The sequence below is a fragment of the Leptodactylus fuscus genome, chromosome 11 (assembly GCF_031893055.1).
Source record: "Leptodactylus fuscus isolate aLepFus1 chromosome 11, aLepFus1.hap2, whole genome shotgun sequence".
In the NCBI taxonomy this organism is placed as follows: domain Eukaryota; kingdom Metazoa; phylum Chordata; class Amphibia; order Anura; family Leptodactylidae; genus Leptodactylus; species Leptodactylus fuscus.
Genome location: NC_134275.1, coordinates 23076845 through 23093307, shown reverse-complemented (window position 1 = coordinate 23093307; position 16463 = coordinate 23076845). Strand labels below are relative to the sequence as shown.

The 16463-nt window shown below is 46.0% G+C and overlaps 1 protein-coding gene across 1 annotated transcript in view; it reads right to left on the bottom strand.

Annotated features, from left to right (window-relative positions):
• Window positions 1-10568, bottom strand: part of MID2 (midline 2) — a 213923-nt gene extending 203355 nt beyond the window's left edge. Inside the window, exon 1 of the mRNA XM_075259369.1 lies at window positions 10334-10568. The gene's annotated coding sequence lies outside the window, so the exon portion shown is untranslated. The remainder of the gene's footprint in view (window positions 1-10333) is intronic.
• Window positions 10569-16463: the final 5895 nt, after the last annotated feature.

Below are 16463 nucleotides of genomic sequence, written 5' to 3'. Positions count from 1 at the left end.
AAACGCAGTGAAGCGGACAGATGTGTGGACCTACTCTCCAGCTGTGACGGATCGGATGCTATCCCTAACTCCTCTGTGTGATCTGAGTTATCCCTGATGTCAATCAGGGATTCTCTCAGAACACACAAGAGCGGGATTGTAAGGCTCACCATCGCATCCTCAGAGCTCACCCTCCTTGTGGACTCCTCAAAGACCCGTAGGATGTCACAAAGGTCTCTCATCCATGGCCACTCATGGATGTGAAACTGAGGCAGCTGACTTTGTGGCACCCTAGGGTTTTGTAGCTGGTATTCCATCAAAGGTCTCTGCTGCTCAACCACTCTATTCAACATCTGAAACGTTGAGTTCCAGCGTGTGGGGACGTCGCACAAAAGCCGGTGTTGTGGCACATGCAGGCGTTGCTGGAGAGATTTTAAGCTAGCAGCGGCTACTGTCGACTTGCGAAAGTGGGCGCACATGCGCCGCACTTTCACCAGTAGCTCTGGAACATTGGGGTAGCTCTTTAGGAAACGTTGCACCACTAGGTTGAAGACGTGGGCCAGGCATGGAACATGTTGGAGTCCGGCAAGCTCCAGAGCTGCTACCAGGTTCCGGCCGTTATCACAAACGACCATGCCTGGGCCCAGGTGCAGCGGCTCAAACCATATTGCCGTCTCATCGAGGAGGGCATCCCTCACCTCGGAGGCAGTGTGCTGTCTGTCCCCCAAGCTGATCAGCTTCAGCACAGCCTGCTGACGTCTACCAACGCCAGTGCTGCAACGTTTCCAACTCGTAGCTGGGGTCAATCTAACAGCGGAGGAGGAGGCGGTGGCGGAGGAGGAGGCGGTGGCGGAGGAGGAGGCGGTAGAGGAGGAGGAGGAGGAGGGGGGTGTTCTTCTCGTGTCCCTGCCAGGAATGTTAGGCGGGGAGACGAGGTACACCGGGCCAGTTTGGGAAGCAGTCCCAGCCTCAACTACATTCACCCAGTGTGCCGTCAGTGAAATGTAGCGTCCCTGTCCGCATGCACTTGTCCACGCGTCGGTGGTCAAGTGGACCTTTGTGCAAAGCGCGGAACTAAGGGCCCGCCTGATGTTGAGTGACACGTGCTGGTGCAAGGCGGGGACGGCACACCGGGAGAAGTAGTGACGGCTAGGGACGGCATAGCGAGGTGCCGCAGTTGCCATCAGGTCCAGGAAGGCGGGAGTTTCAACAAGCCGGAACGCCAACATCTCCTGGGCCAGCAGTTTAGCGATGTTGGCGTTCAAGGCTTGCGCGTGTGGGTGGTTAGCAGTGTATTTCTGCCGCCGCTCCAATGTCTGAGAGATGGTGGGTTGTTGTAAAGAAACGCCTGATGGTGCCTTTGATGGTGCAGGAGAAGGAGATAAGACAGGACCAGGGGAGGATGAGGTAGAAGTCAACAAAGTGGCGGAGGCAGATGAAGTGGTGTCCTGGCTCGTCCTCTGGAGTGCATCGCCAGCACAGTCAGCAGTGGCAGTGGCAGAGGCAGAGGCAGTGGCAGTGGCGTGAACGGCAGTCGGCCTTTGTCCTGCCGTTGCTGCCTGCCACTGATTCCAGTGCTTGGATTCCAAATGACGGCGCATTGAAGTGGTGGACAGGTTGCTCTTCTCAGAGCCCCTAATCAATTTCGAGAGGCAAATTGTGCAGACAACACTATATCTGTCCTCGGCGCATTCCTTGAAAAAACTCCACACCTTCGAGAAACGTGCCCTCGAGGTGGGAGTTTTTCGGGGCTGGGTACGAACTGGAACATCTTGGGAGATTCCGGGTGTGGCCTGGCTTCGCCTAAGCTGCTGACCTCTGCCTCTGCCTCTAGCTACCCTTTTTGGTGCTGCACCTGCCTCAACATCCACACTACTTTCCCCGCTTGACATCCCCCCTGTCCAGGTCGGGTCAGTGTCCTCATCATCCACCACTTCCTCTTCCAACTCCTGTCTCATCTCCTCCTCCCGCACAATGCGCCGGTCAACTGGATGCCCTGACGGCAACTGCGTCACATCATCGTCGATGAGGGTGGGTTGCTGGTCATCCACCACCAAATCGAACGGAGATGGAGGAGACTCTAGTGTTTGAGCATCTGGATACAGATGCTCCTCTGTTAGGTTCGTGGAATCGTGACGTGGAGAGGCAGGTTGAGGGACAATGAAAGGAGCGGAGAACAGCTCTGGGGAGCAGGGACAGTTTGGGTTATTGTTCTGTAAAGCTTCGGAATTTTGGGAGGAAGGAAGACAAGACTGTTGGGTAATAGGAGGAGAGGAGGCAGAGTCTGACTGGCTGCTGGACAATGTGCTGTAAGCGTTCTCTGACAGCCATTGCAAGACCTGTTCCTGGTTCTCGGGCCTACTAAGGTTTGTACCCTGCAGTTTAGTTAATGTGGCAAGCAACCCTGGCACTGTGGAGTGGCGCAATGCTTGCTGCCCCACAGGAGTAGGCACGGGACGCCCTGTGGCTTCACTGCTACCTTGCTCCCCAGAACCATTCCCCCGACCTCGCCCACGGCCTCGTCCACGTCCCTTTCCGGGAGCCTTGCGCATTTTGAATTCCTAGTTAGAAATTGGCACTGTATACCAGTAGTAAAAATTGTGGGTGCACGTAACCCCAATATATTCTTTGAATTCCCAGTCAGACACTGGCACTATATGGCAGTAGCAAGAAATGAGGGTATTTGTATTCCCAATATACTCTTTGAATTCCCAGTCAGACAATGGCACTGTATACCAGTAGTAAAAATTGTGGGTGCACGTAACCCCAATATATTCTTTGAATTCCCAGTCAGAAACTGGCACTATATGGCAGTAGCAAGAAATGAGGGTATTTGTATTCCCAATATACTCTTTGAATTCCCAGTCAGACAATGGCACTGTATACCAGTAGTAAAAATTGTGGGTGCACGTAACCCCAATATATTCTTTGAATTCCCAGTCAGACACTGGCACTATATGGCAGTAGCAAGAAATGAGGGTATTTGTATTCCCAATATACTCTTTGAATTCCCAGTCAGACAATGGCACTGTATACCAGTAGTAAAAATTGTGGGTGCACGTAACCCCAATATATTCTTTGAATTACCAGTCAGAAACTGGCACTATATGGCAGTAGCAAGAAATGAGGGTATTTATAACCCCAATATATTCTTTGAATTCCCAGTCAGACAATGGCACTGTATACCAGTAGTAAAAATTGTGGGTGCACGTAACCCCAATATATTCTTTGAATTCCCAGTCAGAAACTGGCACTATATGGCAGTAGCAAGAAATGAGGGTATTTATAACCCCAATATATTCTTTGAATTCCCAGTCAGACAATGGCACTGTATACCAGTAGTAAAAATTGTGGGTGCACGTAACCCCAATATATTCTTTGAATTCCCAGTCAGAAACTGGCACTATATGGCAGTAGCAAGAAATGAGGGTATTTGTATTCCCAATATACTCTTTGAATTCCCAGTCAGACAATGGCACTGTATACCAGTAGTAAAAATTGTGGGTGCACGTAACCCCAATATATTCTTTGAATTCCCAGTCAGAAACTGGCACTATATGGCAGTAGCAAGAAATGAGGGTATTTGTATTCCCAATATACTCTTTGAATTCCCAGTCAGACAATGGCACTGTATACCAGTAGTAAAAATTGTGGGTGCACGTAACCCCAATATATTCTTTGAATTCCCAGTCAGAAACTGGCACTATATGGCAGTAGCAAGAAATGAGGGTATTTGTATTCCCAATATACTCTTTGAATTCCCAGTCAGACAATGGCACTGTATACCAGTAGTAAAAATTGTGGGTGCACGTAACCCCAATATATTCTTTGAATTCCCAGTCAGAAACTGGCACTATATGGCAGTAGCAAGAAATGAGGGTATTTGTATTCCCAATATACTCTTTGAATTCCCAGTCAGACAATGGCACTGTATACCAGTAGTAAAAATTGTGGGTGCACGTAACCCCAATATATTCTTTGAATTCCCAGTCAGACACTGGCACTATATGGCAGTAGCAAGAAATGAGGGTATTTGTATTCCCAATATACTCTTTGAATTCCCAGTCAGACAATGGCACTGTATACCAGTAGTAAAAATTGTGGGTGCACGTAACCCCAATATATTCTTTGAATTACCAGTCAGAAACTGGCACTATATGGCAGTAGCAAGAAATGAGGGTATTTATAACCCCAATATATTCTTTGAATTCCCAGTCAGACAATGGCACTGTATACCAGTAGTAAAAATTGTGGGTGCACGTAACCCCAATATATTCTTTGAATTCCCAGTCAGAAACTGGCACTATATGGCAGTAGCAAGAAATGAGGGTATTTATAACCCCAATATATTCTTTGAATTCCCAGTCAGACAATGGCACTGTATACCAGTAGTAAAAATTGTGGGTGCACGTAACCCCAATATATTCTTTGAATTCCCAGTCAGAAACTGGCACTATATGGCAGTAGCAAGAAATGAGGGTATTTGTATTCCCAATATACTCTTTGAATTCCCAGTCAGACAATGGCACTGTATACCAGTAGTAAAAATTGTGGGTGCACGTAACCCCAATATATTCTTTGAATTCCCAGTCAGAAACTGGCACTATATGGCAGTAGCAAGAAATGAGGGTATTTGTATTCCCAATATACTCTTTGAATTCCCAGTCAGACAATGGCACTGTATACCAGTAGTAAAAATTGTGGGTGCACGTAACCCCAATATATTCTTTGAATTCCCAGTCAGAAACTGGCACTATATGGCAGTAGCAAGAAATGAGGGTATTTATAACCCCAATATATTCTTTGAATTCCCAGTCAGACAATGGCACTGTATACCAGTAGTAAAAATTGTGGGTGCACGTAACCCCAATATATTCTTTGAATTCCCAGTCAGAAACTGGCACTATATGGCAGTAGCAAGAAATGAGGGTATTTGTATTCCCAATATACTCTTTGAATTCCCAGTCAGACAATGGCACTGTATACCAGTAGTAAAAATTGTGGGTGCACGTAACCCCAATATATTCTTTGAATTCCCAGTCAGACACTGGCACTATATGGCAGTAGCAAGAAATGAGGGTATTTGTATTCCCAATATATTCTTTGAATTCCCAGTCAGACAATGGCACTGTATACCAGTAGTAAAAATTGTGGGTGCACGTAACCCCAATATATTCTTTGAATTACCAGTCAGAAACTGGCACTATATGGCAGTAGCAAGAAATGAGGGTATTTGTATTCCCAATATATTCTTTGAATTCCCAGTCAGACAATGGCACTGTATACCAGTAGTAAAAATTGTGGGTGTATATAGCCCCAATTCTATTGCTAGGGGACTTGCAGGGTATTTCTGGGGTGAAGGTGGGGGGCACACCGTTGGAACGGGTATCGGGGTATATATCGGGTATACGGGAATACACTGACAGTGTATTCCATTCAGGATCCTGGGAAAGCTGGGTTGCGGCGATTGAGCCCGTCAGTGCCACGTTACACTGACAAGCTTCTCCCTGGAATTTAGCTCTTACAAGAGCTGTTGGTTGTCTTCTCCTTCCTATCCTAGCCTGTCCCTGCCTACCCAGAATCTAAGCCCTAGCTAGCTGGACGGAAACCTCCGTCCTCGGTGAATTGCAAGCTCAGAATGACGCGAAGCTGGGCGTCGCTGTTCTTTTAAATTAGAGGTCACATGTTTTCGGCAGCCAATGGGTTTTGCCTACTTTTTTCAATGTCACCGGTGTCGTAGTTCCTGTCCCACCTACCCTGCGCTGTTATTGGAGCAAAAAAGGCGCCAGGGAAGGTGGGAGGGGAATCGAGTAATGGCGCACTTTACCACGCGGTGTTCGATTCGATTCGAACATGCCGAACAGCCTAATATCCGATCGAACATGAGTTCGATAGAACACTGTTCGCTCATCTCTAATGGTTAAACAAGGAATAATGGGGAAATGATTTATGAAAGACAGGTTTAACTCCTTCCTAACTGATATCTCATGATTCTATACCTAAAAAACAGAGCTTGTAGAAAATATAAATGTGTACAGGTAAAAGCTGAGGCCCCTATGTACAATTACATATATGACACAAGTATGTCTCTTTTTAGCAGACACATAGGAACTCAAAACTGGATACTAAGAAAAGCGAAAACCGTGGCGTTTTACATTAACGGCAACGTGGATGAGATTCTGCTAGCCACACATTACAGGAAATATCCGCAGTGGATTATTTGCAAGTCGCGGCATGTCAATTATACATACGGAAACGCTGGTGGTTTCCATATACGTATGATGGAGGCAGAAGGTCCGCAGTGGAAAACTATGTGGAGTTCCTATGAAAAGCGCATTTCCACCTTGGTTTTTGGCTGCAGCTCACTACATGGGGGTCTGAGCCTGATTCCATCTAAGGCCCCACTTTGTGGAAAAGCTGCTTTTTTGCTTAGTTTTTTAGTGCCAAACTCTGGAATGTCTACAACAGGAATAGGAAATACAAAGGAAGCCCTTCTGCTCAAACCACATCTGACTTTGGCTCAAAAAAAACGCAGCAAAATCTGATCCAAAAAATGCAACATGGGGCATTAGCCTTACAGATAAATGAATTAAATCCCTAGGGTATATATCTGAGTCATCTCATTTTTTGCAGGATATTCAACAAACCAAGCAGGTTCTTTGTGGCCAATTTTGTGGCCAATTTAGGATTGGTCAAAGCAAGGCTTAAATGGGACTCAAACAATGGGTAATAGATTGTCCTAGGAGGGATTCTTGAGATCCCAAGGTGCAAGTTGAAGTACATAGGCACACATGGTAGACAATTATGGGACTGACATACATAATATTACTAGATATAGAAAGGGGAAAATAGTGACTCTTGGTTTTCTACATGACAAGCAATATGGCTGACTATGGCTGCAACTTCCAATTCTCAGTTACAAAAGAAGAACATCTCTGGAGTACAAACCAGTAAATAACAAGGTAACTACAGAGCAGAGGAATCTTTGTGAGCACTTGGGTGTTTCTGGAATATCACTTTAGTGCACATCCTCTCTTGAGTGTTGTGCCTCTTTATTGATGTCATGTCCTTTTTATTGCACAGTAGGCTCACATTGTCTTTGCCTTACTAATGATCTTACAGATATTATGGGACTTCAGGATGATCACACTCCAGTAAAGGGACTTCAGCATCCCGCAATGTTTTCGGCAGAACTCATCACTAATAATGAAGTACTTAACAAACCAGTAAACTAAACTTCTATATAGGGTGATAACATCTAAATAAATTCAGCTTAAGGAGGGTGACCAACAGGATATTTCCTTAGAAAGGAGACAAAATTGGGTTGTTTTTTTCCCCTATGACTGTTATTCCAATGCTTACAAGGTAACCCACTGCTCTCCACTTCCTGCTCCCTCTCGACACATAGGAAGTATATTGCTCAACCAAACCCTGGCAGACGTTGATCACCAATATGGCTGGTGTCATACACAAGGAACCATGAAGCAAAGAGCAGCAAGCAATGCCAGAAGTGTCAGAACCAGGGTTGTGGAGTTGGAAAAATTACCGACTTTAACTTCATAATAATACAAATATTAATGCCAAACATGCAGAAAACTGGTCGGCACTACTTATCTTGTCTTGTTGGCTGGATCATGGGGTACACAGCTGCCTACATATTACAAGCTGATCTGCCTTTATGTCTCTATGGACAATCTAGGCAAACATGTGTTGAACAGAAAAAAAATTTATTGATCGCTCATGGCAGGATAAACACGGTATGGCTATAAAAACAAACTTACACGTTTTGGGTCCCCAACTTTGGGAGAGAAGAAGTGTGGGAACGCAAAATGTCCATTTCCTGCAAGTTTGATTTTGTTTTTTAGGCGTACCATGTATATATAGCCTGCTATGAGCTACCAATGAACCGTGAAGATATTAAGAGAAGCCGCGAGTGCCGCTTCACTTTTTTCTATACTATAATAATTAATATCATGTAATTAATTAGATGTATAGTTTGTTGCATATTAACTTTCATAGAAATTCAATGAATGGCTTTTTTGTGAAGCAGAGGAGCCTTGCCGCTTCTGACTCACCATTGCTGTCAGCCATTTATGAAGAAGTCAGAGTTGGAGCTCGAGTTAGAATCAGAGTCTAAGATTGGCTGTGGAAATAGTCGGTGTTGGTGGTTTGGCCTATCAACTCTACAGCCCTAGTAAGAACAGAACTATCAGGCAATGATAAAGTGAGTAATACTTCTCTTCTGAGTGTTTTTAGCACATTGTGCCTCTATTCAAAAAGACTACCGTATATACTCGAGTATAAGCCGACCCGAGTATAAGCCGACCCCCCTAATTTTACCACAAAAAAATGGGAAAACTTATTGACTCGAGTATAAGCCGGGGGGAGGGGGGGAAATGCAGCAGCTACTGGAAAATTTCAAAAATAGAAATGGTTTTTGGGTGTAGTAGTTGCTGGGGAAGGGGAGGGGGTGTTTTGGTTGTCTGTCTGCCCCTTCCCTGAGCTTGAGGACTGTTTTTTTTCCCCCACTTGGAATTCAGCCTGGCTGAATATAGGGGATCTGCAGTGCTGCTATTAACCCCTTCCCGACGGAACAGGAGCACTGCAGATCCCCTATATTCAGTAGACCGGGCACTGTCAGACACAGGGATACCTAATGTGTTTGTGTTTTACAGTCATTTTCTACTTTTATATGTATTCTAGGGAAAGGAGGGATTTACAACTTTTATTTATTTTATTTTTTTACTATATTTTTTAAAGGTTTTTTTTTTCCCCGCTATTCTATGGGAGATTCTATACATTACTATTGCGGCTGGTCATAGACACCCCCCCTCCCCCCCAAAAAAAATTATTATTTTTTTTTTTTGCTTGACTCTAGTATAAGCCGAGGGGGGCTTTTTCAGCACAAAACTGAGCTTAAAAATTCGGCTTATACTTGAGTATATACGGTATATATTATTTAATGTATCTGATCACTTCACAATTGTTGCTCAAGTTATCATGGATGTGTGGATACAATGGGAAAATAAAACAGAACAGCATCAAAATACAGATAGAAAAGTACTCAATAATGCCCAGGGCTCCACATAATGCAGTACATAGGTGCTCGCCATACTGTATTTATAAACAACATACGCCATATTCTGGGAACATATTCAAAGCTCAACATGCTTCTATTTGACTGATACAAAGGGGTGTGGATACATAGTTATAATATATATATATATGGGGACTGAACACAGTGCTCAGAGTGACAAAGAAGGTGATGTTATAAATCCTACCAGTCGCAAACCAAAATGATATAACATTAAAAATAAATGTACAGTACTTAAATACAGCAAAAACCACTTACACATCTGTAAACCCCTACCAGCTGTATAAGAGAAGACTTACAGTCACATAGCAAAGGACAATAAAAGCACTCAATATGTCCCAGCTATTACCAATGGAATATTGTATAATAAGCTATTTACTATGTAATATATGGAACATGTGAAGAGTAACTGCAACCATAACCTAGCAGAACAGAATGTGATCACATGTAGCATAAGACTAGAAAGTCACTCCTTTATTACTAAATACATCAATCTATAAAGGGAAATCATAAAATAAAAAACAGTAGTAATAAATGTGATAGACAGCATGACCTGATACATAGATGATAGATAGAGCGATAGATAGATAGATAGATAGATAGATAGAAAGATAGATAGATATAGAGATAGATAGATAGATAATAGATAGATGATAAATAGATAGATAGATAGATAGATAGATAGATAGATAGATAGATAGATAGATAGGAGATAGATAGTTAGATAGATAGATAGATAGATAGATAGATAGATAGATAGAAAGATAGATAGATATAGAGATAGATAGATAGATAATAGATAGATGATAAATAGATAGACAGATAGATAGATAGATAGATAGATAGATAGATAGATAGATAGATAGGAGATAGATAGTTAGATAGATAGATAGATAGATAGATAGATAGATAGTGATAGATATAGACAGTGTTATATCCTAAACAGATACAATGACAAAATAACAGTATAATACTCTTCCTTCCAGATAGATAGACAGACAGATAGATTTTATTATATCCTTCTAGACCTATAGCTAGGATGACAGTCTATATAGCTAGGATGAGAGACAGTGACAGCTTCTATCCTATACAGACAGGCAGTCTAGTGTTTCCTCCATGCCCTCTCCTCACAGCCTCCCCAGTTATGGGCACACACCCCTCCAGGTGACAGGTCCAGGGACATGTATTTGCTGTGACCCGGTGGGTGGGGGCCAGGACAGGACAGGTGACCCCAGATGGACGTATATAGCCATACATTACCCGTAACTTTCCCAGGGAGCCATGCCTGCTCCAGGCACCCAGTGACTGTCGGAGTGAGGGAGTGATCCGGGCTGTGCACAGGCAGGTGCAGGCTCAGAGCACCGGGGAGGTCTGCTGGGTGGAGAGGGGAGGACGAGCCGAGGTGTCAGTGGAGAACATGACGAGCACTAGTTAGTATGCTGCTGCCGCCGCTGCCGGGATACTGGAGCATGTGGGCAAGCTGCAGCCAGAAGAGGCGAGCACTGAGCCAGCTGTATCCTCACTGTACACCCACACACAGGAGCCAGGGGGCTACAAGCAGGGGCTGCAGCCCTACACACAGGAGCCAGGGGGCAACAAGCAGGAGCTGCAGCCCTACACACAGGAGCCAGGGGGCAACAAGCAGGGGCTGCAGCCCTACACACAGGAGCCAGGGGGCAACAAGCAGGAGCTGCAGCCCTACACACAGGAGCCAGGGGGCAACAAGCAGGAGTTCTAGCCCTACTCACAGGAACCAGGGGCAACAAGCAGGAGTTCTAGCCCTACTCACAGGAACCAGGGGCAACAAGCAGGAGCTCCAGCCCTACTCACAGGAGCCAGGGGGCAACAAGCAGGAGCTGCAGCCCTACTCACAGGAGCCAGGGGGCAACAAGCAGGGGCTGCAGCCCTACTCACAGGAGCCAGGGGGCAACAAGCAGGGGCTCCAGCCCTACACACAGGAGCCAGGGGGCAACAAGCAGGGGCTGCAGCCCTACACACAGGAGCCAGGGGGCTACAAGCAGGGGCTGCAGCCCTACACACAGGAGCCAGGGGGCTACAAGCAGGGGCTGCAGCCCTATACACAGGAGCCAGGGGGCAACAAGCAGGGGCTCCAGCCCTACACACAGGAGCCAGGGGGCAACAAGCAGGAGTTCTAGCCCTACTCACAGGAACCAGGGGCAACAAGCAGGGGTTCCAACCCTACACACAGGAGCCAGGGGCAACAAGCAGGGGCTCCAGCCCTACTCACAGGAGCCAGGGGGCAACAAGCAGGGGCTCCAACCCTACACACAGGAGCCAGGGGGCAACAAGCAGGGGCTCCAGCCCTACTCACAGGAGCCAGGGGGCAACAAGCAGGGGCTGCAGCCCTACTCACAGGAACCAGGGGCAACAAGCAGGAGCTCCAGCCCTACACACAGGGGGCAACAAGCAGGAGCTCCAGCCCTACACACAGGGGGCAACAAGCAGGGGCTCCAGCCCTACTCACAGGAACCAGGGGCAACAAGCAGGAGCTCCAGCCCTACACACAGGGGGCAACAAGCAGGTGTGGCAAGAAACAGCTGTGGCTCCGGCACAGAGAAGGGTCCCTGTGCTCAGTCTGAGGTAACAGAGAGGGTCTCTGCCGGGGAGGGGTCCTCCTCCTCCTCCTCCTGCTGCTGCTGCACAAAGTCCACGACACAGGGCAGCTGTCAGGCAGGTTGTGTGGACTGAGCTGCTGGGAGTCCGCGGAGCTCAGCCAGGGAGGGGACATTCACAGTAACAGTCGGTGCAGTTACTTCCAGTATTGATCCATCCGCACTCCCACTCCCTGGCACATAGGAAAGTCTGACAGAACCCAGGACAGCGGCTGATACAAGGGGAGAGGGCGCCACCTGCCCCAGACACGCGGTACTGCAGCAGCCTCTAACATTCTGGGGACACATCAGAGCAGAAATCACAGGGAAACTCTACAACTACTCACTGACTGAAATGGCCAGAAAAATAAATAAAAATGAATAACTTTTATTGCTGTACATTAAAAAGTCCTGGATCAAAAAGGTGAATAGCCAGACACCACCTCACAGCTCATATACATACAAGAGAGCTAGACAGGGGGAAAAACTAACCCTCAATGGCTCAATTTTGATCTATAGTTCCACTATTGTATATATACTCATAGAGTATAGAGCAGGGGTCGGCAACCCCTGGCACGCGAGGCATATTTTGCTGGCACGGCAGCCAGCCTGCAACCTTCATGCACTAAATTGAGAGAGAGAGAGCGGCTAAAGCCGAGGTGTAGGACACGCCCCCTTCCCTCCCTGCCACCAATCAGAGATGAGCCTCTCAGCCTCTCACTCTACAGGATAAGGGCTCCCTGGAGCTGCTGTTACACGTGAGGAGGAGCTCCTGCCGTCTGCAGCCCTGAGGAGGAGAGGAGCAAAGTGAAAGTAAAAACACCAGGTACGTGTGTTACTAACTATTCTTATTACTGTCAGGCATTTGGGGTTATTAATTTAGTGTTAGTAACTCCATGTGCCTCACATTAATAGCAGTTAACCCCATCATATCCCTCATATTAACCCCTGTGTGGCTCACATAAGGGTTACTGATCTGTGAGACATATAGGGGTACTAATAAAGGACCTATATAATGAAGATGTTCACTTATTACCTCCATATGTCTCACATATCAGTATCCCTTATGTAAAGCACACAGGGGGTTAATGTGAGGGACATATTGGGGTTAACTGCTATTAATATGAGTTACTAAGCTGTAATATACATGACCAGACTTTTTATCCACAACTTTGGATAAGAGTACAGACCTATACATTTCAATTGACCCATATATACAGCAATTTTTTGTGGCTGTGTATCTGGGCCAAAATGTCCGGTTTTTAAAATCGGACACAGAGTACTGCATGTCCGACTCTGTGTCCGATTTAAAAAAAACGGTTTTGCGGCGGAGAGCATCAAACGCTCACCGACGCTCACGACCTGCAGGTTTCCGTCTCCTGCCTCTGTTTTGTGCAGGAAACGGAAACCTGCAGAACGGAGACCGGGCGCAGATGTGAACGAGCCCTTAGGCTCAAAAAAACGCAGCAAAATATTCAACAAAAAAGCTGTGTTCTCACAACATGGGGGCCTCAGCCTTAGGCTAAAGCCCCACGTTGCAGAAACAGCTTTTTTTTGTTGCAGATTTTGCTGTGTTTTTTGAGCCGAAGCCTGGAGTAGATTGAGCAGGAGGGAGACATATAAGAAGCTTTCTATATATTTCCGGTTCCTTTTCTAGTCATTCTTGGCTTTGACGGAAAAAAAAACGCAGCTAAATCTGCAACAAAAAAAGCTGCATTTTTGTAATGTGGGGCCTCAGACTTGGTGTGATTCTATTGGGTGGTGACACTGTAACTAGATGCAATCATAGCCAAATCCAGTTCCTGGGCACCAGTGCAGTCACTTTGGTGTAAGTGTGACACCCATTAATTCCTGGCTAGGGTTTTGCGGTTACTGCACCACCAGGAACTAAAGGTGACTGAAATTAATCTGTTTCACTTACAGAAAACTGAAGGGCCAAGGGACTGGATGGAGCATCCAAGTACATTGTGTGTCAGCGCTTTACAGGTATGACCTTACTCTGCTCCCAGTCACATACATTACCACTAATTGTGGGTTACATATGTTACATTGCTTCTAATGGAAAAGAACATGTGTATCCAGGCAAATAGTAGTAAGCGCATGTGGCTGGGAGCGCAGTATGACAGCACCCCTATGTTGTGGTTTGTGCTATATGACTTTAGTGTAGGTGTCATCAGCTTTACAATTATTGCCCGGCACTCCGAGGACCTCATCTTTGATTTTTTTATTTAAATCGGCACGCCGAACAAAAAAGGTTGCCTACCCCTGGTATAGAGAATAGATGTATTGCACTGTCTGACCCCTAAAAAGATACCCCTGCTGTCAGAATATACCCCCTGACAACTAGTAACACATGAACTGGCCAAAACTTCTGGTAGCAATCCAAATGTTGTCTAACATTCAGCCAGCGTCGCACCTCTAATGAGGTGAGGTGAGGCGACTGTCTCAGGCGGTGCTTCGGAGGGGGCAATTTTTTTTTTTTTTACTTTTTTTTTACCTATACTAATGCAGGAGAGCGGCCGCTCTTAAAACAACCCGAGCGGCCCCTCTCCTGCGCTGACCTCTGCGTCTCAGCACAGGCGCTGCATGCTGAGACGCAGACGTCTTACTGCCGGGAGAAGAAGAGGCAGCAGCGAGATCGGTAAGTAACTTTTTTTTTGTTTTATAATAGGCCGCTACCTGCTGGAGTATCCCCAGCAGGTAGCGGCCTATTTACCAAACTCCCTGGCCCTGCTCACTGCCGCCCCCCGCTTCCCCTTGTACTATAGGTCGTGGAAGGCGATCCCACTACCGCTATTATTATACTCAGGGGTCTTTTCAGACCCCCGAGTATAATAATCGGAGACCATGGGGAGGTGAGGGAACATAATAAACAGTGTTACTTACCTCTCCGGGATACGATGTTAATCCTAGCAGGCTTCGGGGCAAAATGGTAATGTCCCAGACGTCACGTGGTCTTGGATATTATCATTTAGGCCCAAAGCCTGTGCTAGCAGTACCATATAGGCCCAAAGCTAGTAGTAATAGCCTGTTACTGTTACCAAAGGCTTTGGGCCTGTGTGGTACTGCTAGCATAGGCTTTGGGCCTAAATGATAATATGACTAAGGGGTCATATCCCCGAAACGCGTAGGCTTATTCGTCCTTCTGTCCCGTCTGCACAAGGACATATCCATCGACTGCTTTTCCAAGAACAATATATATATATATTTTTAACTTGGAGCATGTCTCCACAATAAAATTTGGAAAACGTATCATCCGGCGTGCTGAGACTACTTCAATTTGTTGCTAAATGATAATATCCCAGACCACGTGACGTCTGGGACATTACCATAAAGGCCCAAAGCCTGCTAGGATTAACATCAGATCCCGAAGAGGTGAGTAAAGACTCCTGAGTCTGAAAAGACCCTGAGTATAATAATAGTACATGGGTGTGCAACTGTGGGGCATAATAGAGCTTGAAGGGTCCACTGTGGCCCCTGTAACTTCTATTATGGCCCACAGTGGCCCCCCTGCAACCTCTATTATGCCCCACAGTCTATTGTGCCACTGTGGGGCATAATATAGGCTGCAGGGGCCGCTGTGGGATATATATATATATATATATATATATATATATATATATATATATATATATATAGGGGTTGGGTGCCTGGAGAAGTGAGGAGTCAAAGATGTCTGTGTTTCAAACTTTACAGAGTCAAATCAGAGCTGGAAGAAGTGGTCATGGCGGACCAAAGGGAAGAGACGGGGAATGTGGGTACGTCTACTGTGAGTATTACTACACAAAATATTACTGCATTGTATTTATTGTAATGTTTCCGCTAGCATCCTGAACCCCCTCGCTGTCTGAGGTGGACGGTCAGAAGATGAACAACACCCCCCAATACTGGGGGGGGGCGTCTTTTGATCATCTGCCTCAGGCAGCAGAGAGGCTAGGTTCACCACTGCATTCAGCACTGACGCTTAATACTAATGCTGATTTACACCGCCACAGATAACAAAGGGACTAATATACAATCCTTAATAAGAGCTATTAAATATGGCTCCGGCAATGGACAGCACTAATGTTGAGTTTATAACTGAGTTTAACTAAATATATAGCATAGTGTAAGACTACTGATTCTGCTGCTGTTCCCATATAATGACAGGGATCGGTATATACAGTATACAGTACGGTATACAGTATCGGTATATATGCCATAATAAGGGCCTGTAGCATGACTCAAGCAAAGATGCCAAAAACTTGAGCTAGATGTATGCTCAGCTTCAATATAGCATAAAACATGTCTCTACGCATTTCCCTCTGTGACAAATAGGGTTCATCAGGAGACCTCTAATAAAGCATGCCGAAAATGGCGGTAATAACGACCGTCCCCCATGTCCTGATGGTGGGTGTAGGTTCTATGAAAAGTCAGCCAAAAGCTGAGCGCCACAGCACCCCAAGCAGACCCAAAGAACAGAAACCCAGGCGCAGGTGTGATCCTAATGTAAGCTATAAGGGATTTGTCTATCAACAGACTTCTGCCTGACTTCCATAGTAACTACTAGAGATGAGCGAGTACTGTTCGGATCAGCCGATGCGAACAGCACACTCCATAGAAATGAATGGATGCACCTGGTACTCCCGTTTTGACGGCAGCCGGCCGCTTAACCCCCCGCGTGCCGGCTACGTCCATTCATTTCTATGCGAGAGTGCTGTTCGGATCAGCTGATCCGAACAGTACTCGCTCATCTCTAGTAACTACAGAATTGGAAGTTAAACGGACTCTATGACCAG